At 43.6% G+C, this 27,608-nt stretch overlaps 1 protein-coding gene across 1 annotated transcript in view; it reads left to right on the top strand.

Moving 5' to 3' along the window:
* LOC119350800 (ATP synthase subunit beta, mitochondrial-like) overlaps positions 1-27,608 on the top strand; it is an 86,918-nt gene that overhangs the window by 55,711 nt on the left and 3,599 nt on the right. The window lies entirely within an intron of this gene.

Below are 27,608 nucleotides of genomic sequence, written 5' to 3'. Positions count from 1 at the left end.
GGGTTGGCTTTGCCATTAACTGTTATGATGCCGCGTGGACCGGGCATTTTGAACTTAAGATAAGCATAATGTGGCACCGCGTTGAATTGAGCGAACGCGGTTCGTTCGAGCAGTGCATGATAGCTGCTGCAAAAAGGGATGATATCAAAGGTTAACTCTTCGTTACGGTAGTTATCCGGGTGTCCGAAGACTACTTCCAGAGTGACAGAGCCTGTACAGTGGGCCTCCACGCCTGGTATCACACCTTTAAAGGTGGTTTTAGTGGGTTTGATCTTTGACGTATCGATACCCATCCTGCTCACTGTATCCTGATAAAGCAGGTTTAGACTGCTGCCTCCGTCCATAAGGACTCGTGTGAGGTGGAATCCGTCAATTATTGGGTCAAGGACTAATGCGGTTGAGTTGCCCTGACGGGTATTGGCCGGACGATCCTTGTAGTCGAAGGTGATCTGGCCGGATGACCATGGGTTGTATTTTGGGGCGACTGGCTCCGTTGCGTCGTCATCCCTAAGTGTGCGCCTCCACTCCCGCTTGGGAATATGGTGGTGTTTATCATATTTACCGTTTTAATTTGCGGAGGAAACTTCTTCTGCTCTCTAGTGTTTGGTGGCCTGGGCTCCTCGTCATCGTCCTCACTTTACGACTCCTTCTCCTTGTTTTCGGCACCTGACATGCCGGCTTATTTGAAGACCTAGCATTCTCTATTGGTATGATTAGCTGGTGTTCCTGGGGTGTGTTGAATTTGGCATGGACGGTTGAGTATACGGTCCAGACTAGACGTGCCCGGACTGTTTCTTTTAAATGGCCTCTTCCATTGACCGGACTTGGAGCCACTAAATCCGGCATTGATGGCTGTGTCTTCGGTGTTGTCGCCATTATTCCGCCGCTTGTGTTTGCTGCGTGGGGGCTTGCTGTTGTTATTTCTTGGTTCAGAAGTCACAGGTTTGCTTGAGGTGTTGTTGCTACGAGCCAACCAGCTGTCCTCGCCGCACAAAAGCGGGTCATGAGTGTGGTGAGGGCTGCCATGGATTTTGGCTTCTCTTGTCTAAGGTGTCGGGCAAGCCATTCGTCACGGATGTTATGCTTAAAGGCCGCTAGGGCTTCGGCATCCGGACAGTCGACAATTTGGTTCTTTTTAGTTAAGAACCGGGTCCAGAATTTCTTGGCTGACTCTCCAGGCTGTTGGGTGATGTGACTTAAGTTGTCAGCATCCGGTGGTTGCACATAAGTGCCCTGGAAGTTGTCGAGGAATGCGTCTTCCAGGTTCTCTCAACTGCCAATGGAGTTTGTCGGCAAGCTATTCAGCCAATGTTGAGCTGGTCCCTTTAGTTTTAGTGGGAGGTACTTGATGGTGTGTAGATCGTCGCCGTGGGCCATGTGAATATGGAGAAGGAAATCTTCAATCCATATCGCGGGGTCTGTTGTCCCATCATATGGTTCGATGTTTACGGGTTTAAACCATTCTGGGAATTCATGCTCCATTACTTCGTCAGTGAAGCATAGGGGGTGTGCAGCGCCTCTATGCCGGGCTATATCACGACGCAGTTTAGATGAGTCTGGTCTGCTGTAGTCAGCCCGGTCGGATTAGTTTTTAGTATATCCGGCGTGGCGCTCATCGTCACGTGTTGGGGCACGCCCCCGTGATCCATAGATCGATCTTGACTGTCCTGCTTTGTTTCCCAATTCGTCTCGTAGGTCATGTGTGTAGCCCCGGGCCTTCGTGTTTTTAATTGTTTGGCGACGGGGTGTGGGCTGGTGTTCGGGCTGGTACGCCGCTTTATCTCGGCCACGAGGTGGCCGGTCAGTCGCATCCTGCGCTGGTAGTATAGGCTCTAGTGCCTCATCCTCGAATTGAGGTAACAACCTGCGCCTCGGGTAACTTTTAGTTGGGCGGTCAAGTCCGTATTCCTCAGCTGCCAGGACCTCAGTCCATCTGTTAGTGAGCAGATCTTGATTAGCTTGAAGCTGCTGCTATTTTTTCTTCAGGCTCTTTGCAGTGGCTATAAGCCAGCGCTTGAAGCGCTCCTGCTCGACGGGATCCTCAGGCATGATGAATTCTTTGTCATGGAGGCTCACCTCGTCTTCAGAGAGGGGCATGTAATTGGCATCCTCCGAGTCTTCATCCATTGCCTGTTCATCAGGGCTAGCTTGCCCGTCCTCCCATCCGGCCTGCTCGAAGCTTGGCTGGTCGGGATTGTTTTCGTCTTTGGCATCATTCGGAGTGTTGTTGTCTCTTGTGTCGGTATCGTTGTTTTTGCTATGGCGGGATTTAGAGCGGCGTTGTTGACGTCGGCGCTTTGGTTGCTTCTCAATAGGATCACCCTCTGTTGCATCCTTTTTGACCCTCGCCATTGTCTTCTTTGGCTATGCCCACCATATATATATCTGTTGGAAATATGCCCTAGAGGCAATAATAAAAGTATTGTTATTATATTTACTTGTTCATGATAATTGTCTTTTATTCATGCTATAATTGTATTATCCGGAAATCGTAATACACGTGTGAATACATAGACCACAATATGTCCCTAGTGAGCCTCTAGTTGACTAGCTCGTTGTGATCAACAGATAGTCATGGTTTCCTGGCTATGGACATTGGATGTCGTTGATAACGGGATCACATCATTAGGAGAATGATGTGATGGACAAGACCCAATCCTAAGACTAGCACAAAAGATCGTGTAGTTCATTTGCTAGAGCTTTGCCAATGTCAAGTATCTCTTCCTTTGACCATGAGATCGTGTAACTCCTGGATACCGTAGGAGTGCTTTGGGTGTATCAAACGTCACAACGTAACTGGGTGACTATAAAGGTGCACTACAGGTATCTCCGAAAGTATCTATTGTTTTATGCGGATCGAGACTGGGATTTGTCACTCCGTGTAAACGGAGAGGTATCTCTGGGCCCACTCGGTAGGACATCATCATATGCGCAATGTGACCAAGGAGTTGATCACGGGATGATGTGTTACGGAACGAGTAAAGTGACTTGCCGGTAACGAGATTGAACAAGGTATTGGATACCGACGATCGAATCTCGGGCAAGTAACATACCGATAGACAAAGGGAATTGTATATGGGATCGATTGAGTCCTTGACATCGTGGTTCATCCGATGAGATCATCGTGGAACATGTGGGAGCCAACATGGGTATCCAGATCCCGCTGTTGGTTATTGACAGGAGAACGTCTCGGTCATGTCTGCATGTCTCTCGAACCCGTAGGGTCTACACACTTAAGGTTCGATGACGCTAGGGTTATAAAGGAAGCTTGTATGTGGTTACCAAATGTTGTTCGGAGTCCCGGATGAGATCCCGGACGTCACGAGGAGTTCCGGAATGGTCCGGAGGTAAAGATTTATATATAGGAAGTCCTGTTTCGGCCATCGGGACAAGTTTCGGGGTCATCGGTATTGTACCGGGACCACCGGAAGGGTCCCGGGGGCCCACCGGGTGGGGCCGCCTGCCCCGGGGGGCCACATGGGCTGTAGGGGGTGCGCCTTGGCCTACATGGGCCAAGGGCACCAGCCCCAAGAGGCCCATGCGCCTAGGGAACCCTAGAGGGAAGAGTCCTCGAGGGGGAAGGCACCTCCGAGGTGCCTTGGGGAGGATGGACTCCTCCCCCCCTCTTGGACGCACCCCTTTCTTGGAGTAGGGGGCAAGGCTGCGCCTCCCCCCTCTCCCCTGCCCCTATATATAGTGGAGGGAAGGGAGGGCATCCATACCTGAGCCTTTGGCGCCTCCCTCCCTCCCGTGACACCTCCTCCTCTCCCGTAGGTGCTTGGCGAAGCCCTGCAGGATTGCCACGCTCCTCCATCACCACCACGCCATTGTGCTGCTGCTGGATGGAGTCTTCCTCAACCTCTCCCTCTCTCCTTGCTGGATCAAGGCGTGGGAGACATCGTCGAGCTGTACGTGTGTTGAACGCGGAGGTGCCGTCCGTTCGGCACTTGATCATCGGTGATTTGAATCACGACGAGTACGACTCCATCAACCCTGTTCACTTGAACGCTTCCGCTTAGCGATCTACAAGGGTATGTAGATGCACTCTCTTTCTACTCGTTGCTGGTCTCTCCATAGATAGATCTTGGTGATTCGTAGGAAAATTCCTTTGAATTTCTGCTAGGTTCCCCAACAGTGGCATCATGAGCTAGGTCTATTGCGTAGATTCTTTGCACGAGTAGAACACAAAGTAGTTGTGGGCGTTGATGTTGTTCAATATGCTTACCGTTACTAGTCCAATCTTGTTTCGACGGTATTGTGGGATGAAGCGGCCCGGACCGACCTTACACGTACTCTTACGTGAGACAGGTTCCACCGATTGACATGCACTTGGTGCATAAGGTGGCTAGCGGGTGCCAGTCTCTCCCACTTTAGTCGGAACGGATTCGATGAAAAGGGTCCTTATGAAGGGTAAATAGCAATTGGCATATCACGTTGTGGTCTTGCGTAGGTAAGAAACGTTCTTGCTAGAAACCCATAGCAGCCACGTAAAACATGCAAACAACAATTAGAGGACGTCTAACTTGTTTTTGCAGGGTATGCTATGTGATGTGATATGGCCAAGAAGAATGTGATGAATGATATGTGATGTATGAGATTGATCATGTTCTTGTAATAGGATTCACGACTTGCATGTCGATAAGTATGACAACCGGCAGGAGCCATAGGAGTTGTCTTTATTTTTTGTATGACCTGCGTGTCATTGAAGAACGCCATGTAACTTACTTTACTTTATTGCTAAACGCGTTAGCCATAGAAGTAGAAGTAGTCGTTGGCGTGACAACTTCATGAAGACACGATGATGGAGATCATGATGATGGAGATCATGGTGTCATGCCGGTGACAAGATGATCATGGAGCCCCGAAGATGGAGATCAATGGAGCTATATGATATTGGCCATATCATGTCACAACTATATAATTGCATGTGATGTTTATTATGTTTATGCATCTTGTTTACTTAGGACGACGGTAGTAAATAAGATGATCCCTTACAAAATTTCAAGAAGTGTTCTCCCCTAACTGTGCACCGTTGCTACAGTTCGTCGCTTCTAAGCACCACGTGATGATCGGGTGTGATGGATTCTTACGTTCACATACAATGGGTGTAAGACAGTTTTACACAGCGAAAACACTTAGGGTTAACTTGACGAGCCTAGCATGTACAGACATGGCCTCGGAACACGGAGACCGAAAGGTCGAGCATGAGTCGTATAGTAGATACGATCAACATGAAGATGTTCACCGATGATGACTAGTCCGTCTCACGTGATGATCGGACACGGCCTAGTTGACTCGGATCATGTAATCACTTAGATGACCAGAGGGATGTCTATCTAAGTGGGAGTTCATAAGATAAACTTAATTATCCTGAACATAGTCAAAAGACCTTTTGCAAATTATGTCGTAGCTCGCGCTATAGTTCTACTGTTTAGATATGTTCCTAGAGAAAATTATAGTTGAAAGTTGATAGTAGCGATTATGCGATCAGTAGAAAGCTTATGTCCTTAATGCACCGCTCAGTGTGCTGAACCCCAACGTCGTTTGTCGATGTTGCGAACATCGGACATACACGTTTTGATAACTACGTGATAGTTCAGTTAAATGGTTTAGAGTATAGGCACCAAAGACGTTTTCGAAATGTCGCGGAACATATGAGATGTTTCGAGGACTGAAATTAGGATTTCAGGCTCGTGCCCACGTCAAGAGGTATAAGACCTTCGACGATTTTCTTAGCCTGCAAACTAAGGAGAGAAGCTCAATTGTTGAGCTTGTGCTCAGATTGTCTGAGTACAACAATCACTTGAATCAAGTGGGAGTTGATCTTCCAGATGAAATAGTGATAGTTTCTCCGAAGTCATTACCACCAAGCTGCTAGAGCTTCGTGATGAACTATAACATATCAAGGATAGAGATGATGATCCTTGAGGTATTTGCGTTGTTTGACATCGCGAAAGTAGAAATCAAGAAGGAGCATCAATTGTTGATGGTTGATGAAACCACTAGTTTCAAGAAGGGCAAGGGAAAGAAGGGATACTTCATGAAACGGCAAATCAGCTGCTGCACCAATGAAGAAACCCGAGGTTGAACCCAAACCCGAGACTAAGTGCTTCCATAATAAAGGGAACAACCACTGGAGCAGAATTACCCTAGATACTTGGTAGATGAGAAGGCTGGCAAGGTCGATAGAAGTATATTGGATATACATTACGTTAATGTGTACTTTACTAGTACTCCTAGTAGCACCAGGGTATTAGATACCGGTTCGGTTGCTAAGTGTTAGTAACTCGAAATAAAAGCTACGGAATGAAATGGAGACTAGCTAAAGGTGAGCTGACAATATATGTTGGAAGTGTTTCCAAGTTTGATGTGATCTAACATCGCACGCTCCCTCTACCATCAAGATTAGTATTAAACCTGAATAAGTGCTCTTGCACCTATAGGAATGGTTTATTGAATCTTGATCGTAGTGATACACATTTTCATGCCAAAAGATATAAGATAGTAATGATAGTACCATTTGCTTGTGGCACTGCCATGTAAGTCATATTGGTATAAAACGCATGAAGAAGCTCCATGTTGATGGATCTTTGGACTCACTCGTTTTTGAAAAGTGTGAGACATGCGAACCATGTCTATTGGTGTATATGCATGAAGAAACTCCATGCAAATGGACCGTTCGGACTCACTTGATTTTGAATCACTTGAGATATGCAAATCATACCACATAGGCAAGATGACTGAAAAGCCTCGGTTTCAATAAGATGGAACAAGATAGCAACTTGTAGGAAGTAACACATTTTGATGTGTGCAGTCCAATGAGTGCTGAGGCATGCAGTGAATATCGTTATGTTCTTACTTCACAGATGATTCGAGTAGATGTTGAGAATATTTACTTGATGAAACACAAGTCTGAATTATTGAATGGTTCAAGTAATTTCAGAGTGAAGTAGAAGATCATTGTGACAAGAGGATAAAATGTCTATGATATGATCATAGAGATGAATATCTGAGTTACGAGTTTTGGCACACAATTAAGACATTGTGGAAATTGTTTTGCAATTAATACCGCCTGGAACACCATAGTGTGATGGTGTGTCCGAACATCATAGTTGCACCGTATTGGATATGGTGCGTACCATGATGTCTCTTATCGAATTACCACTATCGTTCATGGGTTAGGCATTAGAGACAACCACATTCACTTTAAATAGGGCACCACGTAATTCCGATGAGATGACACCGTATGAATTATGGTTTATAGAAACCTAAGTTGTCGTTTCTTAAAAGTTTGGGGCTGCGACGCTTATATGAAAAAGTTTCAGGTTGATAAGCTCGAACCCAAAGCGGATAAAATGCATCTTCATAGGAAACCCAAAACAGTTGGGTATACCTCCTAATTCAGATCCGAAAGCAATATGGATTGTTTCTTGAATCGGGTCCTTTCTCGAGGAAAGGTTTCTCTCGAAAGAGTTGAGTGGGAGGATGGTGGAGACTTGATGAGGTTATTGAACCGTCTCTTCAACTAGTGTGTGGCAGGGCACAGGAAGTTGTTCCTGTGGCACCTACACCAATTGAAGTGGAAGCTTATGATATTGATCATGAAACTTCGGATCAAGTCACTACCAAACCTCGTAGGACGACAAGGACACGTACTACTTCGGAGTGGTAAGGTGATCCTGTCTTGAAGGTCATGTTGCTAGACAACAATGAACCTACGAGCTATGGAGAAGCGATGGTGGGCCCGAATTCCGACAAATGGTTAGAAGCCATAAAATCCGAGATAGTATCCATATATCAGAACAAAGCATGGACTTTGATGGACTTGCCCGATGATCGGCAATCCATTGAGATAAATGGATCCTTTAAGAAGAAGACGGACGTGGACGGTAATGTCACCGTCTGTAAAGCTCGACTTGTGGCGAAGAGTTTTTCACAAGTTCAAGGAGTTGACTACGATGAGATTTTCTCATTCGTAGCGATGCTTAAAGTCCGTCGGAATCATGTTAGCATTAGCTGCATTTATGAAATCTGGCAGATGGATGTCAAGACAAGTTTCCTTACCAGTTTTCGTAAGGAAAGGTTGTATGCAATACAATCAGAAAAGTTTTGTCGATCCTAAGGATGCTAAAAGGTATGCTAGCTCCAGCGATCCTTCTAAGGACTGGAGTAAGCATCTCGGAGTTGGAATGTACACTTTGATGAGATGATCAAAGATTTTGGATTTATACAAAGTTTATGAGAAACTTGTATTTCCAAAGAAGTGAGTGGGAGCACTATAGAATTTCTGATGAGTATATGTTGTTGACATATTGTTGATCAGAAATGACGTAGAATTTCTAGAAAGCATATAGGGTTATTTGAAAGGTGTTTTTCAATAGAAAACCTGGATTAAGCTACTTGAACATTGAGCATCAAGATCTATAAGGATAGATCAAAATGCTTAATAATACTTTCAAATGAGCACATACCTTGACATGATCTTGAAGGTGTTCAAGATGGACCAGTCAAAGAAGGAGTTCTTGCCTGAGTTGTAAGGTACGAAGTTAAGACTTAAAGCTCGACCACGGCAGAATAGAGAGAAAGGACGAAGGTCGTCCCCTATGCTTAAGACGTAGGCTCTTCAGTATGCTATGCTGTGTACCGCACCTGAAGTGTGCCTTGCCATGAGTCAGTCAAGGGGTACAAGAGTGATCCAAGAATGGCTGACAGGACAGCGGTCAAAGTTATCCTTAGTAACTAGTGGACTGAGGAATTTTTCTCGATTATGGAGGTGGTAAAAGAGTTCGTCGTAAAGGGTTACGTCGATGCAAGCTTGACACCTATCCGGATAGCTCTGAGTAGAGATACCGGATACATATAATGGAGCAACAATTTAGAATAGCTCCAAGTAGAACAGTTATTTGGAATAGCTCCAAATAGAGCGTGGTAGCTGCATCTAGGAGATGACATAGAGATTTGTAAAACACACACGGATCTGAAAGGTTCAGACCCGTTGACTAAAACCTCTCTCACAAGCAACATGATCAAACATAAAACTCATTGAGTGTTAATCACATAGTGATGTGAACTAGACTACTGACTCTAGTAAACTCTTGGGTATTAGTCACATGGCGATGTGACCTGTGAGTGTTAATCACATGGCGATGTGAACTAGATTATTGACTCTAGTGCAAGTGGGAGACTGTTGGAAATATGCCCTAGAGGCAATAATAAAAGTATTATTATTATATTTCCTTGTTCATGATAATTGTCTTTTATTCATGCTATAATTGTATTATCCGAAAATCGTAATACACGTGTGAATACATAGACCACAATATGTCCCTAGTGAGCCTCTAGTTGACTAGCTCGTTGTGATCAACAGATAGTCATGGTTTCCTGGCTATGGACATTGGATGTCGTTGATAACGGGATCACATCATTAGGAGAATGATGTGATGGACAAGACCCAATCCTAAGACTAGCACAAAAGATCGTGTAGTTCATTTGCTAGAGCTTTGCCAATGTCAAGTATCTCTTCCTTTGACCATGAGATCGTGTAACTCCTGGATACCGTAGGAGTGCTTTGGGTGTATCAAACGTCACAACGTAACTGGGTGACTATAAAGGTGCACTACAGGTATCTCCGAAAGTATCTATTGTTTTATGCGGATCGAGACTGGGATTTGTCACTCCGTGTAAACGGAGAGGTATCTCTGGGCCCACTCGGTAGGACATCATCATATGCGCAATGTGACCAAGGAGTTGATCACGGGATGATGTGTTACGGAACGATTAAAGTGACTTTCCGGTAACGAGATTGAACAAGGTATTGGATACCGACGATCGAATCTCGGGCAAGTAACATACCGATAGACAAAGGGAATTGTATACGGGATCGATTGAGTCCTTGACATCGTGGTTCATCCGATGAGATCATCGTGGAACATGTGGGAGCCAACATGGGTATCCAGATCCCGCTATTGGTTATTGACAGGAGAACGTCTCGGTCATGTCTGCATGTCTCCCGAACCCGTAGGGTCTACACACTTAAGGTTCGATGACGCTAGGGTTATAAAGGAAGCTTGTATGTGGTTACCGAATGTTGTTCGGAGTCCCGGATGAGATCCCGAACGTCACGAGGAGTTCCGGAATGGTCCGGAGGTAAAGATTTATATATAGGAAGTCCTGTTTCGGCCATCGGGACAAGTTTCGAGGTCATCGGTATTGTACCGGGACCACCGGAAGGGTCCCGGGGGCCCACCGGGTGGGGCCACCTGCCCCGGGGGGCCACATGGGCTGTAGGGGGTGCGCCTTGGCCTACATGGGCCAAGGGCACCAGCCCCAAGAGGCCCATGCGCCTAGGGAACCCTAGAGGGAAGAGTCCTCGAGGGGGAAGGCACCTCCGAGGTGCCTTGGGGAGGATGGACTCCTCCCCCCCTCTTGGCCGCACCCCTTTCTTGGAGTAGGGGGCAAGGCTGCGCCTCCCCCCTCTCCCCTGCCCCTATATATAGTGGATGGAAGGGAGGGCATCCATACCTGAGCCTTTGGCGCCTCCCTCCCTCCCGTGACACCTCCTCCTCTCCCGTAGGTGCTTGGCGAAGCCCTGCAGGATTGCCACGCTCCTCCATCACCACCACGCCGTTGTGCTGCTGCTGGATGGAGTCTTCCTCAACCTCTCCCTCTCTCCTTGCTGGATCAAGGCGTGGGAGACATCGTCGAGCTGTACGTGTGTTGAACGCGGAGGTGCCGTCCGTTCGGCACTTGATCATCGGTGATTTGAATCACGACGAGTACGACTCCATCAACCCCGTTCACTTGAACGCTTCCGCTTAGCGATCTACAAGGGTATGTAGATGCACTCTCTTTCTACTCGTTGCTGGTCTCTCCATAGATAGATCTTGCTGATTCGTAGGAAAATTCCTTTGAATTTCTGCTACGTTCCCCAACAATATCATATGATGAGGTGGCAGTCCAGCGCCCTGTGGGCGGTGGTTCCTGTTCTTCTCCGGCATCGTCGTCCATACCGTTGATGTCTTCAGAGTCGAAATCAAGCATGTCGGTTAATTCATCGACAATGGCTATTAAGTGGGTGGTGGGTGGGTAACGAATTCCTTCGTCGTCCGCTTCCCACTCGAGCCGGACACAGTTCGGCCAAGAGTCTCCTGACAAGGAGAGAGATTTTAGTGAGTTTAGCACATCGCCCAGGGGCGAGTGCTGAAAGATATCCGCAGAGCTAAACTCCATGATTGGTGCCCGGTTAGGTACGATGGGCACGGATGCACGCGGTTCGGAGCCTATGGCTGGAGACGAGTCCGAGGGTCTGATGACACAGACCTCCTTGGAAGTGAGATCTATGTTCAGCTCTATCGCCGCTGAGTGTGCGGCCTCCATGGCGGGGTCCATCCACCCGTCCTCAGATGGCACGATCTGCTCTGGATCTAAAGTCGGGGCAGCTGCAGGTGTGATCTCCTGAACATCGTCCGATGGCAGATCTAGGTCATGCTCATCGTGACTGTAGGGCGCACCTATCACGGGCTCGAATCCGTCGAAGATTAAGTCTCCGTGGATATCGGCCGTGTAATTCAGGCTCCCAAACCTGACCTGATGGCCAAGGGCACAGCTATCGATCTGCTCAAGATGGCCAAGCGAATTGGCCCACAGTGCGAAGCCACCGAGTACGAAGATTCGTCCCGGGAGGAAAACCTCACCCATGGACCTCATTGTTGTGGACGATTGAAGGAGTCATCAAGCCTTATGGTTAAGGCACATTGGAACTCTCAATGAAAGCACCAATGTCGGTGTCAAAACCGATGGATCTCGGGTAGGGGGTCCCGAACTGTGCGTCTAAGGCTAATGGTAACAGGAGGCGGGGGACACGATGTTTACCCAGGTTTGGGCCCTCTCTATGGAGGTAATACCCTACTTCTTGCTTGATTGATCTTGATGATATGAGTATTACAAGAGTTGATCTACCACGAGATCGTAGAGGCTAAACCCTAGAAGCTAGCCTATGATTATGATTGTTGTTGTCCTACAGACTAAACCCTCTGGTTTATATAGACACGGGAGGGGGCTAGGGTTACACAGAGTCGGTTACAGAGAAGGGAATCTACATATCCGAATTGCCAAGCTTGCCTTCCATGCAAAGGAGAGTCCCACCCGGACACGGGACGAAGTCTTCAATCTTGTATCTTCATAGTCCAACAGTCCGGCATAAGCATATAGTCCGGCTGTCCGAGGACCCCCTAATCTAGGACTCCCTCACCGACCATAATGGGGCATTGTTAATTGGCCGTATTTGATGACGCTATGAAAATGGCCCAACGTATTAACGGGCCACAAACGGGCCGACTGTAACCTCGGGCTGAATTTGGCCCACAAGCAGAAAATGACAGTAACGGGCCGTAAGTAAACGAATGCTGGAAATGAGCCCAAGATAAATGGGCCCTGAGAAGGCCGAAAGATAATATGGGCTGGAAACGACCCAGCGGAATAACGGGCCGTTAATGGGTATAAAGTGATACACTGTTCATTACGGGCCAGTTTCACCACGGGCCGTTAATGGGTATAAAGTGATACACTGTTCATTACGGGCCAGTTTCACCACGGGCCATTAATGGGCCAAGAGTTACAAAGGGCCTCATATGGGCCGAAAGACGTCATGGGCCATACATGGGCCAGAAGTTAAAACGGGCTAGAATCATATTGGATGGCCCATATGACGCTACTGGGCCTAATTCGGATAGGTCTTAACGGGCCCTAGGTTAGCAGGCTATAAATGGGCTATATGCGAACAAGCCGTTAACAGGCTTTCCATGGGCCGGGCCCGCCACCTTTTGACCAAGTCAAACGGGCTGGCCTTTTCACATTAATGGGCCTCTGTTGGTCTGTGCCATGTGTCGACGTATCATAGGCGCCTTCTGTCCAATGAGTGGATGACATTTGTCCCAACGGTGACCTAACACGTGTTTCCTCCAGCCAATGATGATTTTACACGTGGAAAATCCCCATTGGTCGGGTCTGTTAACGGCTTATCGGATCCAAAATAGGACCCGATAGCTTAACGGTGTTCCGTTACAGTGGATGCCACGTGTCGGTCACCCTTGATGAAAGCACTTCTGTGACGCGCGATTTATCATCATGGAAGTGGACACTTCCGTGATGATAATTTTGGTAATGTCATGGAACACTTCTACGACAACACAGGTATGACTATCTTGATTCTGTCATAAAATCGTCATGGATGTACATGCATGACAGAAAACGTGACCTACTGTGACAAACATGTATCATCACGGAAGTGTATTTTTTTTGTAGTGGTGATGCCTATGTTCATGATCATTGCCTTAGATGTCTTCATAATTGTGCGCTTTTCTATCAATTGCTCGGCAGTAATTTGTTCACCCACCGTAATACATGCTATCTCGAGAGAAGCCACTAGTGAAACCTATGGCCCCCGGGTCTCTTTTCCATTATATTGCATCTCTTTTCCATATTGTTGAATCTCGTTTACTATTTTGCAATCTTTACTTTCCAATCTATACAACAAAATACCAAAAATATTTACTTTATTATCTCTATTACATCTCACTTTTGCGAGTGACCGTGAAGGGATTAACAACCCCTTTATCACGTTGGTTACAAGTTCTTGATTGTTTGTGCAGGTATTCGGTGACTTGTGCGTGGGCTCCTACTGGATTGATACCTTGGTTCTCAAAACTGAGGGAAATACTTTCGCTACTTTGCTGCATCACCCTTTCCTCTTCAAGGGAAAACCAACGCAAGCTCAAGAGGTATCTCTGGGCCCTCTCGGTAATGCACATCACTATAAGCCTTGCAAGCAATGTGACTAATGAGTTAGTTACAGAATGATGCATTATAGAACGAGTAAAGATACTTGCCGGCAACAATATTGAACTAGTTATGAAGATCCCGACGATCGAATCTCGGGCAAGTAACCTACCGATGACAAAGGGAACAACGTATGTTGTTATGCGGTTTGACCGATAAAGATCTTCATAGAATATGTAGGAACCAATATGAGCATCCAGGTTCCGCTATTGGTTATTGATTGGAGATGTATCTCGATCATGTCTACATAGTTCTCGAACCCGTAGGGTCCGCACACTTAATGTTTGATGACGATTTATATTATGAGTTATGTGTTTTGGTGACTGAAGTTTTGTTCGGAGCCCCGGATGAGATCACAAGCATGATGAGGAGTCTCGAAATGGTCGAGAGGTAAAGATTCATATATTGGAAGGTAGTATTCAGACATCGGAATGGTTTCGAGCGGTTCAGGTATTTTACCGGAGTACCGAGGGGTTACCGGAACCCCCCGGGGAAGTATTGGGCCTACATGGGCCTTAGTGGAGAGAGAGGAGGGCCGCAATGGGTGCCCCCCAAGGCAGTCCGAATTGGACTAGGGGAGGGGGTGGTGCCCCCCTTTCCCTCTCCCTCTCCCTCTCCTTCCTTTTCCCTCCGATGGAAGAAATAAAAAAAAGGGGGGCGAATCCTACTAGGAGTGGAGTCCTAGTAGGACTTTGTTACCTCTTGAGCTTGAGTTGGTTTTCCCTTGAAGAGGAAAGGGTGATGCAGCAAAGTAGCATAAGTATTTCCCCCAGTTTTGAGAACCAAGGTATCAATCCAGTAGGAGACAACGCACAAGTCACCGAATACCTGCACAAACAATCAACAACTTGCACCCAACGCGATAAAGGGGTTGTCAATCCCTTCACGATCACTTGCAAAAGTGAGATCTGATAGAGATAGATAAACAGTAAAGTAAATATTTTTGGTATTTTTGGTTTATAGAACGGAAAGTAAAAGATTGCAAAATAGTAGATCGCTAGCAAGATGTAAACGAGATTCAGTAATATGGAAAGGAGACCTGGGGCATAGGTTTCACTCGTGGCTTCTCTCAATATAGCAAATATTACGGTGGGTGAACAAAGTACTGTCGAGAAATTGATAGAAAAGGGCATAGTTATGACGACATATAAGGGAATGATCATGAACATAGGCATCATGTCCATGTCAAGTAGACCGAAATGATTCTCCATCTACTACTCTTACTCCACATTGAACGACTCATGCCGGCATCTAGAGTATTAAGTTCATGAAGAACAGAGTAACGCATTAAGTAAGATGAACATGATGTAGAGGAATTAACTCAAGCAATATGATGAAAACCCCATCTTTTTATACTCGATGGCAACAATACAATACGTGCCTTGCTGCCCCTACTATCACTGGGAAAGGACACCACAAGATTGAACCCAAAGCTAAGAACTTTTCCCATTGCAAGAAAGATCAATCTAGTAGGCCAAACTAAACCGATAATTCGAAGAGACTTGCAAAGATATCAAATCATGCATATAAGGATTCAGAGAAGAACCAAATAATATTCATAGATAATTGACAATTCATCAGATCTCAGCAAATACACTGCAAAAGAGTATTACATCGAATAGATCTCCAAGAACATCGAGGAGAACATGGTATTGAGAATCAAAGATAGAGAAGAAGCCATGTAGCTACTGGCTATGGACCCGTAGGTCTGTGGTAAACTACACACGCATCATCGGAGAGGCAATGGTGGTGATGAAGAAGCCCTCCGTGATCGAATCCCCCTCCAGTAGGACGCCGTAAAAGTCCCCTAGATGATATCTCACAGGTACAGAAGGTTGTGGCGGTGGAAAAGTGGTTTCGTGGCTCTCGTGGATGTTTTTAGGGTATAAGAGTATATATATGCAAAGGAACTAGGTCAGGGGAGCTACGAGGGGCCCACGAGGTAGGGGGCGCACCCTCCTGCCTCATGGTCGCCTCGTTGCGTCTCCGACTTCATCTCCAAGTCTTCTGGTTTTGTTTCGGTCCAAGAAAGATCATCGCGAAAGTTTCATTTCGTTTGGAGTCCATTTGGTATTCCTTTTATGTGAAACTCTAAAATAGGAAAAACAGAAACTGGCACTAGGCTCTCGGTTAATAGGTTAGTCCCAAAAATAATATAAAAGAGCATATAAATGCCTATTAAACATCCAAAACAGGTAATATAATAGCATGGAACAATAAAAAATTATAGATACCTTGGAGACGTATCAAACATCCCCAAGCTTAATTCCTGCTCGTCCTTAAGTAGGTAAATGATAAAAATAGAATTTTTTATGTGGAATGCTACCTAACATATTTATCAATGTAATTTTCTTTATTTTGGCATGAATGTTCAGATTCGAAAGATTCAAAAAAAAGTTTAATATTGACATAGAAACAATAACACTTCAAGCATACTAACAAGGCAATTATGTCGTCTCAAAATAACATGGCCAAAGAAAGCTTATCCCTACAAAATCATATAGTTTGGCTATGCTCCGTCTCCGTCACACAAAATAATCAAAATCATGCACAACCCCGATGACAAGCCAAGCAATTGTTTCATACTTAGTATTTTCAAACCTTTTCAACTTTCACGCAATACATGAGCGTGAGCCATGTACATAGCACTATGGGTGGAATAGAATGGTGGTTGTGGAGAAGACAAAAAGAGGGAGATGGTCGCACATCAACTAGGCGTATCAACGGGCTATGGAGATGCCCATCAATAGATATCAATGTGAGTGAGTAGGGATTGCCATGCAACGAATGCACTAGAGCTATAAGTGTATGAAAGCTCAAAAAGAAACTAAGTGGGTGTGCATCTAACTTGCTTGCTCATGAAGACCTAGGACATTTGAGAAAGCTCATCGTTGGAATATACAAGCCAAGTTCTAGAATGAAAAATTCCCACTAGTATATGAAAGTGACAAAATAAGAGACTCTCTATCATGAAGATCATGGTGCTACTTTGAAGCACAACTGTGGAAAAAAGGATAGTAACATTGTCCCTTCTCTCTTTTTCTCTCTTTTTTTATTTGGCTTCTTTGGCCTCTTTTTTTGCATTCTTTGGCCTCTCTTTTTTTATTTCCTCACATCTGACAATGCTCTAATAATGATGATCATCACACTTCTATTTACTTACAACTCGAAAAATTATAACTCAATGCTTAGAACAAAATATGACTCTATGTGAATGCCTCCGGCGGTGTACCGGGATGTGCAATGAATCAAGAGTGACATATATGAAAGAATTTTGAAAGGTGGCTTTGCCACAAATACGATGTCAACTACATGATCATGCAAAGCAATATGACAATGATGAAGCGTGTCATAATAAACGGAACGGTGGCAAGTTGCATGGCAATATATCTAGGAATGGCTATGGAAATGCCATAATAGGTAGGTATGGTGGTTGTTTTGAGGAAGGTATATGGTGGGTGTATGGTACCGGCGAAAGTTGCGCGATACAAGAGAGGCTAGCAATGGTGCAAGGGTGAGAGTGTGTATAATTCATGGACTCAATATTAGTCAAAAAGAACTCACATACTTATTGCAAAAATCTATTAGTCATTGAACGAAGTACTACGCGCATGCTCCCAGGGGGATAGATTGTAGGAAAAGACCACCGCTCGTCCCCGACCGCCACTCATAAGGAATACAATCAATGAATACCTCATGCTCCAAATTTGTTACACAACGGTTACCATACATGCATGCTACGGGACTCACAAACCTCAACACAAGTATTTCTCAAATTCACAATTACTCCATTAGCATGACTCTAATATCACCATCTTCATATCTCGAAACAATCATCAAGAATCAAACTTCTCATAGTATCAATGAACTTTATATGAAAGTTTTTATTATATCCCTCTTGGATGCCCATCATATTAGGACTAGTTTTATAACCAAGGCAAATTACCATGCTGTTCTAAAACACTCTCAAAATAATATAAGTGAATCATGAAAGATCAATAGTTTCTAGAAAATAAAGCCATCGTCATGCTCTAAAAAGATATAAGTGAAGCACTAGAGCAATACTGCCTAGCTCAAAAGATATAAGTGAAGCACATGGAGTATTCTAGTAAATAATGATTCATGCGTCTCTCACAAAAGTTGTGTACAGCAAGTATGATTGTGGGAAACTAAAAATCAAAGACTCAAATCATACAAGACGCTCCAAGAAAAACACATATCATGTAGTGAATAAAAACATAGCCTCGAGTAAAGTTACCGATAGACAAAGATGAAAGAGGGGATGCCTTCCGGGGCATCCCCAAGCTTAGGATTTTGGTTGCCCTTAAATTTTATCTTGGGGTGCCTTGGGCATCCCTAAGATTAGGCTCTTGCCACTCCTTATTCCATAGTCCATCAAATACTTACCCAAAACTTGAAAACTTCACAACACAAAACTCGACAGAAAATCTCATGAGCTTCGTTAGTATAAAATAAATCACCACTTTAAGGTACTGTTGCAAACTCATTATTTATTTATATTGGTGTAATATCTACTGTATTCCAACTTCTCCATGGTTCATACCCCCCGATACTACCCATTGATTCATCAAAATAAGCAAACAACACACGAAAAACAAAATCTGTCAAATACAGAACAATCTGTAGTAATCTGTAACTCTAATAATCCTACCAAATTAGGAAAACCTGAACACTTTGTGTACCAATCCAGAGCAAAAAGAATCAGATCAAAATCACGTTTCTGTGAATTTTCAAAACTAATTTACTAAGCGCAGAAGTTTCTGATTTTTAGCATGATCAACACAATTATCACCATAAGCTATCCTAAAGGTTCTATTTGGCACAAACTCTAATTAAAACTTAAAACCAAATCTAACCAGAGGCTAGATGAATTATTTATTTCTAAACAGGAACAAAAAGCAAAGAACAAAAATAAAATTGGGTTGCCTCCCAACAAGCATTATCGTTTAATGCCCTTAGCTAGGCATAAAAACGCGAATAGATCTAAGTATTGTCATCTTTGGTATGCAATTCTTTTCTCATCAAATCCTCCAAAACTCGTCTTAGAAAATCTATCCTTTCCTTATTTCCCTTTTAGATGATGAACTTAAATCATGGAAAGGACTTGGTTGGTAATTTTAACATTCATAAACCCATAGTCGGGATCATCACCGTATATATCATCATATAAAATGTGTAGTTCATTTCTAACGGGTTCCTTCATCATTTTATTCAACCAATCCCTATTAAATCCCACATAAATTCCTCTAGTAATCCAGTCAAACTCCTCAAAATCCTCAAGGTACAAAGATTGAGAGATTTGAAGGATAAGGAACTCTCTTCCTAAGATTTTCACTTTAAGATTAATAATATCTAGCTTCCAAACTACGCATGGTTTCTTTATCATAGATAATATCTATAATTGGAGGGTGTTCAACATCCTTTTTATAGAAACAAAAAATATCCCTAGCTTCTTGTATTATAAAATCAAATTCACGCATAAGGATAATGGTGGCAATCTTTTTAGCTATTGGATGATTAATATTGGGGAGTTCATAAAACACCTTTTGCAAAGTAGGATGAATATGCACAAATTTTATTTCTAATTTCCGAACAAGCATAACAATGGCATCTGCATAGCAGTTGGTCTCAGGAAGAATAGACTTTTTATTAATAGGCATGGATCCTATGCAGTCAAAGAATTCTTGGATAACACATTTTCCAATAATATTATCGTCCCCCACACGAAAGATTTTTGTTTTGTAATTAGGAGGAGTTTTAGTTTCATGATTCAAAGAACAAGATTCAAGTGCTTCTTCAAGATTTTTGATAATAACCTCCCCAGTTTCAGACATAGTGGCAACAAACCAACCTAACAAACGAGCACACAAGAAGCAAACGAAAAGAGACGAAAGGAGGAGGGGCGAAGAAAAAGGCAAAGGTTTTCGAAAATCGTTTTAGAAGTGGGGGAGAGGAAATCGAGAGGCAAATGGCGAATAATATAATGCAAGGGATAAGAGTTTATGATGGGTACTTAGTATGGCTTGACTTGACGTAGATCTCCCCGGCAACGGCGCCTGAAATCCTTCTTGCTACCTCTTGAGCTTGCGTTGGTTTTCCCTTGAAGAGGAAAGGGTGATGCAGCAAAGTAGCGCAAGTATTTCCCTCAGATTTGAGAACCAAGGTATCAATCCAGTAGGAGACAACGCACAAGTCACCGAATACCTGCACAAACAATCAACAACTTGCACCCAACGCGATAAAGGGGTTGTTAATCCCTTCACAGTCACTTGCAAAAGTGAGATCTGATAGAGATAGATAAACGGTAAAGTAAATATTTTTGGTATTTTTTGTTTATAGAACGGAAAAAAATAGTAGATCGGAAACTAGAAAGATGTAAACGAGATTCAATAATATGGAAAAGAGACCCGGGGGCCATAGGTTTCACTAGTGGCTTCTCTCAAGATAGCAAATATTATTGTGGGTGAACAAATTACTGCCGAGCAATTGATAGAAAAGCGCATAGTTATGACGACATCTAAGGCAATGATCATGAACATAGGAATCACGTCCGTGTCAAGTAGGCCAAAACGATTTTGCATCTACTACTATTACTCCACACATCAACCGACTCCTGCCTGCATCTAGAGTATTAAGTTCATGAAGAACAGAGTAACACATTAAGTAAGATGACATGATGTAGAGGAATTAACTCAAGCAATATGATGAAAACCCCATCTTTTTATCCTCGATGGCAACAATACAATACGTGCCTTGTTGCCCCTACTATCACTGGGAAAGGACACCGTAAGAGTGAACCCAAAGCTAAGCACTTCTCCCATTGCAAGAAAGATCAATCTAGTAGGCCAAACTAAACCGATATTTTGAAGAGACTTGCAAAGGTATCAAATCATGCATATAAGAATTCAGAGAAAAATGAAATAATATTCATAGATAATCTGATCATAAATCCACAGTTAATTGGATCTCGGCAAACACACCGCAAAAGAGTATTACATCAAATAGATCTCCAAGAACATCCAGGAGAACATGGTATTGAGAATCAGAGAGATAGAAGAAGCCATCTAGCTACTTGCTATGGACCTGTAGGTCTGTAGTAAACTACTCATGCATCATCGGAGAGGCAATGGTGTTGATGAAGAAGCCCTCCGTGACCGAATCCCCCTCCGGCAGGATGCCAAAAAAGGCCCCTAGATGAGATCTCACGGGTACAGAAGGTTGCGGCGGTGGAAAAGTGGTTTCATGGCTCTAGTGGTTGTTTTCGGGGTATAAGAGTATATATAGGCGAAGGAACTAGGTCAGGGGAGCTACGAGAGGCCCACGAGGTAGGGGCGCGCCCTACCCCCCTGGGCGCGCCATCCTGCCTCTTGGCCGCCTCGTTGTGTCTCCGACTTCATCTCTAGGTCTTCTGGTTTCCTTTCGGTCCAAGAAAGATCATCACGAAAGTTTCATTCCGTTTGCATTGCGTTTGGTATTTCTTTTCTACAAAACTCTAAAATAGGCAAAAAAAAAATATAAACTGACACTGGGCTCTCGGTTAATAGGTTAGTCCCAAAACTAATATAAAATAGCATATAAATGCCTATTAAACATCCAAAACAGATTATATAATAGCATGGAACAATCAAAAATTATAGATACGTTGGAGACGTATCAGACTGCCCCCCATGGCGTGCCCCTCCTGGCCGTCGGCCTCTTCCTCCCCTCCTTTATATACGGGGGCGAGGGGCACCCCAAAGGCACATCAATTGTTCTCTTAGCCGTGTGCGGTGCCCCCCTCCACAGTTTACACCTCCCGTCATAGCGTCGTAGTGCTTAGGCGAAGCCCTGCGCAGATCACATCACCATCACCGTCATCACGCCATCGTGCTGACGAAACTCTCCCTCGCCCTCTGCTGGATCAAGAGTTCAAGGGACATCATCGAGCTGAACGTGTGCTGAACTCGGAGGTGCCATACATTCGGTACTAGATCGGTTTGATCGTGAAGACGTTCGACTACATCAACCGCGTTAACCTAACGCTTCCGCTTTTGGTCTACGAGGGTACGTGGACACACTCTCCCCCTCTCGTTGCTATGCATCTCCTAGATAGATCTTGCGTGAGCGTAGGATTTTTTTTGAAATTGCATGCTACGTTCCCCAACAGTAATTTGTTCACCCACCATAATATTTGCTATCTTGAGAGAAGCCACTAGTGAAACCTATGGCCCCCAGGTCTATTTTACATCATATTAGTTTCCCGTCAACTTGCCAATTTCTGTCACCGTTCCTTTATTTTGCAATCTTTTACTTTCCGATCTATAAACCAAAATACCAAAAATATTTACTTTACTGTTTATCTATCTCTATTAGATCTCACTTTTGCAAGTAACCGTGAAGGGATTGACAACCCCTTTGTCGCGTTGGGTGCAAGTTTGTTGATTGTTTGTGCAGGTATTCGGTGATTTGTGCGTTATCTCCTACTGGATTGATACCTTGGTTCTCAAACTGAGGGAAATACTTACTCTACTTTGCTGCATCACCTTTTCTTCTTCAAGGGAAAAACCAAGGCAAGCTCAAGAGGTAGCATGAAACGCTTCCTCTTACGGTCTATGAGGGTACGTAGACACACTCTCCCCCCTCGTTGCTATGCATCTCCTAGATAGATCTTGCGTGAGCATACGGTTTTTTTGAAATTGCATGCTACGTTACCCAACAGTGGCGGTCTAGCATCACACCAAATGGGGATATGAGGCTTTGGGATATTATTTGGAAGGCCAATGTCCCCCACAAGATCATTTTTTCGCTTGATGCGCTGCAACTAATAGTTTGGTAGTTTAGACTAATAGAATTAAACACCACCAAACTGTTTTAGGTATGTGCTATTGATACGTCTCCAGCGTATCTATTTTTCCAACCACTTTTGCTCTTGTTTTGAACTCTAAATTGCATGATTTGAATGGAACTAACCCACATTGACGCCGTTTTCAGCAAAACTACTTTGGTGTTGTTTATTGTGCAAAAATAAAAGTTATCGAAATTGGACGAAACTTGATGGATATTTTTTTATTAATATATGAAAAATACTGGTGCAAACATCTACTAGAGGGGCCCACTAGCTGCTCACAAGGCAGGGGCCCGCATCCTGGTGCCTTGGGGCCTACCGACCTCCGTCTGACCTAATCCTCGTCTTCCCTAGAAAAAAAATAAAAGAAGAACTTTTCATTGGTTTTACAATACGAAACCGCCATCACCTCCTGTTCTTCATCGGGAGACCTAGTCTGGAGTCCGTTCAGGGCTCCGGAGGGTGCTATTCGCCGCCCTCGTCATCAACAACTCTTCTTCATCGACAACCTCATGATGCTCACTACCGGAAGTGAGTAATTTTATTGTAGGCATATTGGAGGTAGATGGAGATGGATTGGATTCGTCATGTAATCGAGTCAATTTGTTAGGGCTTGATCCCTAGTGTCCTCTATGTTCTGAGATTAATGTTGCTATGACTTTGTTATGCTCAATTCTTATCACTAGGGCCCAAGTACCATGATTTCAGATCTGGACCTATTATGTTTTCATGAATATTTGAGTTCTTAATCCTATCTGCAAGTTAAAATGCACATGTTTGTTTTATCCGTAGACCCCAAGGTGACAATAATTGGGATACTCTCCCGGGACGGGATGATTATAATTTGAGGAGTTCATGTATTCACTTAATGTTAAAGCTTTGTTCCGGTGCTCTATTACAAGGAGCACCTTAATTACCCTTAAATTTCCATTAGGAACCCGCTGCCACGGGAGGGTAGGACAAAAGATATTTTACAAGTTCTTATTATAAGCACGTATGACTATACACATAATACATGCCTACATGTGATTGATGAATTGGAGCTTGTGTATCGCTCTAGGTTCTGACTGTTACATGATGAATTCCATCCAAATATCCATCGCTACTCCATGCTTATGCATTGCTCATATTGCCTTTGCTAAGTCATTACTACTACTACTACTACTACTACTACTACTACTACTACTACTGTTGTTCCAACTGCTACTACTACCACTGCTATCGAAACTATCATATTATTGTGCTACTAATATTTTGTTGCAGAGAAACAACTTCTTAGGTGTGGTCGAATTGATGACTCAGTTGCTAAGGCTTGTAAATATTCTTTGGCTCCCCTTGTGTGGAATCAATGAATTTGGGTAAAATACTACCCTCGAAGACTATCGTGAACCCATATACCGTGGGTCATCAGCTATATTTGTGGTGTGGAAGATGAAAGCACTTTTCATGCTCCAATGACTTGTCCTAAAGCTCGTGCGCTGTGTGTGGCATTGAGGGACGTTTGCGATTTCCCAGGGAAGAGGTTTTCAAATTATCAAGTTGGATTGGTTGCTTGTTTGGTTGGATCAAGTAAGTTTGTAGCACTATAAGCAAACTTTATTTATTTTTTAGATAGCTTGGCCCTTGTGAAATGACTTGATTTTGGGAAGGGTCGGGAATCTGTTGTTGCTCTGCAATTTTTGTGGGTAATTATTGATCATCCTTCTCGTCCAATCTTTTTGATGTTGAGGTGGATTCAAACAACAAAGGGAAGGGAAAGGCATATGGTTTAAAGTTCACCACTGCTCCGTTATTTGACCATGGTTTGGCAACCTCCCCCGCCCGATTACATCAGGATCAACCTTGATGTCAATTTTGTGGAGAGCATTGGCGCCGCGAGCATGGGTTTGTTGCTAGGATTTTCTCCGATGATGTCATCATCTCCATGGGATTTCATTGGGCGGAATTGCAGTGTGAATGCAGCCGAGATTCGGGCTTGCCTGGACGGTCTCTATGTTGGACTAGTTGTGCTTTTATTGCTTTCTTCCTTGCAAGTGAAAAACTTGACTGGCCCCTCTTGTTGATTTGAATAAGGAGGCTCTAACCATTTCCAGGTTGCTTCAGAATTTTAAAGTTTTTAAAATTAACCACCTGGCCAATGGGATGGCGCATGATATTGTGAAGTATAGTTTTGATACTAGATCGGATGGTGTTCTTCGTAATAGTTTTCCACCCTTCGTGGTGTATGCTGTAACGAAGGATTGTAATAACATTTTAAGTAACTAATGAATGGGGGTATTTAAAAACAATTAGGATTCACACATGCATTCTTAAACATTTAGGACCTAGTTGACACACCATGAATAAATTTAGGATCTAGGGTGTATTTTACTCTAATCATAATTATGGTCGAAAAGGGAGTGATGCACAAGTCCTTAGATTGGTCATGCTCATATCACACCAGTTATGATTCTTCTTATTCATGATCATCAACAAATAAAGGTATCTGCTCAGTTGGTTTGGCAAGTCATACATATAGGAACCTCATTGCCTTAGGTGGTCCTGCTAGCATCACCTAGTTATCATTCTTCTGAAATTCAACCTACCAAAATTTGATGAGTCAACAAAACTGGGATTAATTTAAAATTGGTTGATGAGTTTGACCTAGCATTTCAACATTACAAATATCTAGGCACCAACCAAAATTACCAATTTTTCATAAATTTTGTTGAAATTGTGAACATTCCAGTCCATTGCGGGCGAACGGACCAGCAAATAGTGCATAATTTAAGTGAATAGAACCTCATCCAACCAAGAATGTTGTGTTACACAACACTTTCCCTTATTCCCTCACCTATATTCTCTCTTATTTCTTCTATAAAACATTGAATCAAGAGAAAACATATGGATGCAATGACATTCGTTACCGTGTCTACTTTGATTCCACAAGCTCATCACGTGCCCACACCAACTACATCTTTAACCATGTTTATTGATGAATGTTCTAGGACTTTCAAGTCTGTTCATCACCCTATATAGAGTGCTCAAGTGCCATACTTGTCCTTTTAGAGAGGAGTTCCTACTACAATCAAACTATAGCTGCATTATTCTGTCCCAATTAGCTTGCGCAAATATACTGATTTTGTCCTCTCAAACTATAGTGTGCTCTTTTATTTTCTCACTTTGGTTGGCACAAATGATACCCATATAATGCGGTTGAGGGGATATGTGATAACTTGAAAAGTGAGCACAAAATGTTCTTTATTTGTTCGCATTTGATGTAAATCCCCCTTGATTGCTCTTTTTTCTCCGTCTTATTATTTTTTAATTCTCAATCCAGTCATATATTGATGCTGGATAGATCATTGTTTACTAGAAGTTTTTGTACACATTGTTGTTGGATGCACCATATATTGCAACTGCATTGGCGATATCTACCTAAATCTATATGCCAACGATAATAGGAAGGTAAGCTTATGTAGTGTGATGCAGAGGTATTGGCCATACACCATGAATGATAAAAGTTGTGCAACTAATATTCATAGTTCACTCACTTTTTTCTACCATGATTTTGGTTTGATTTACAATAATGTCGTATGTGTTCTCCAAAGAGATACATATTCTTAGTTGTAATGCGGTACCTTACCAATAGGACATCGATATATTGTCCAATTTGGTTCACAATGTCTATACTCTTTAGTTTTATGTTGATGTTTACACTCTCTTTCTTTTGGTCTGGAGTCTTGTATTTTCTTTCACTGTGTACTTCACTGTCATGTTATACAAAACATTTAATAAACAAAACCAAGAAAATTAGAGAGTATGCATGCCTCTGAATTTGGAGAATGTGGACCTATATTTTTACAATATTCCCGAGGCAATTTTGAAAATTTGAAGCTTGGTCAGGGCTTATGGTGCTTAGTTTCGAGTGGATTTTATCGAGCAACTAAAATTTCCAACTGGTTTTGTTAACATTATTGCACCTAACGATGGTTGATTCTGCACAATTCCCTTCCTTGGTCTATTCGTGACACATCTAATTTATTCGCAGATCCATACTATATGGTATGGCCCCCCTGAGGTCCTTGGTGCCACACACCTTGTCACATGTTACTTGTCTTATCGATGGCCATTAGTATTAGGTATGAAATGTAGATGGACTATCTTGGTTTTTGAATGCTATGTTCCCGGGCACTCTGAACAATGATGTATGGCCAAGAGTATGCAAGTTCCCAAACTCGCATGAGTACTCCCACTAAAACTTGTCCAAACTATCTCTACGCCAATGGTCTTGATCTGCTTGAGGTTAGTAATCAAAAATGTGTATTCATGCTACTTGATCCTTGTAGAAAACAGACACGATGTGCTCTTACAAGAATCTTGTACTAACTTATGAATGTGGTCCTTAAAAAAATGAGGCAACAAGTACGAGCCGACGAAGAGGATCTCAGCAAAGAAAGAACGCCATGGGGCACCCGTAATTTTTATGATGCAGGCTAAGGCATTGTAGTGGATTTGTCTTTGTGACTAGCAAGAAGCGAATTTCTTATTGTGTTTGTTTTGAAACATATCTTTTGATTCCAATGAGGCATCTGCCTACGTTTAGCTTATGTATTCCAAACGGACGCACCCGGACAGGATGGGGTCGCGGTCGCGCGCTGGAGTCGGCCTCATTTCCTTCCAAAAAAAAGCAAAGAAATAAAAAGTTTACCAAACGAGAGCGAGCAAAAACAGGAACATATTCCACCGCCCCAGCTGCGAAGCGAAGCCACAATGAATCCATCCGAATCAAACACCCCGCAGTCCACTGGACCGGCCCCATACACCACCCCGCGAGCGAGCGACCAAACGGGCCGTCCGTCCCCCCCCCCACGCTTCGCGGCCCCCGTGGACCGCGTCCACCCGCACCCCCCATTCCGCCCTTCGATACCACCACACCCGCTTTTAT

The sequence above is a fragment of the Triticum dicoccoides genome, chromosome 1B (genome assembly GCF_002162155.2).
Source record: "Triticum dicoccoides isolate Atlit2015 ecotype Zavitan chromosome 1B, WEW_v2.0, whole genome shotgun sequence".
In the NCBI taxonomy this organism is placed as follows: Eukaryota; Viridiplantae; Streptophyta; class Magnoliopsida; order Poales; family Poaceae; genus Triticum; species Triticum dicoccoides.
This window is presented reverse-complemented; position numbering and strand designations above follow the sequence as displayed.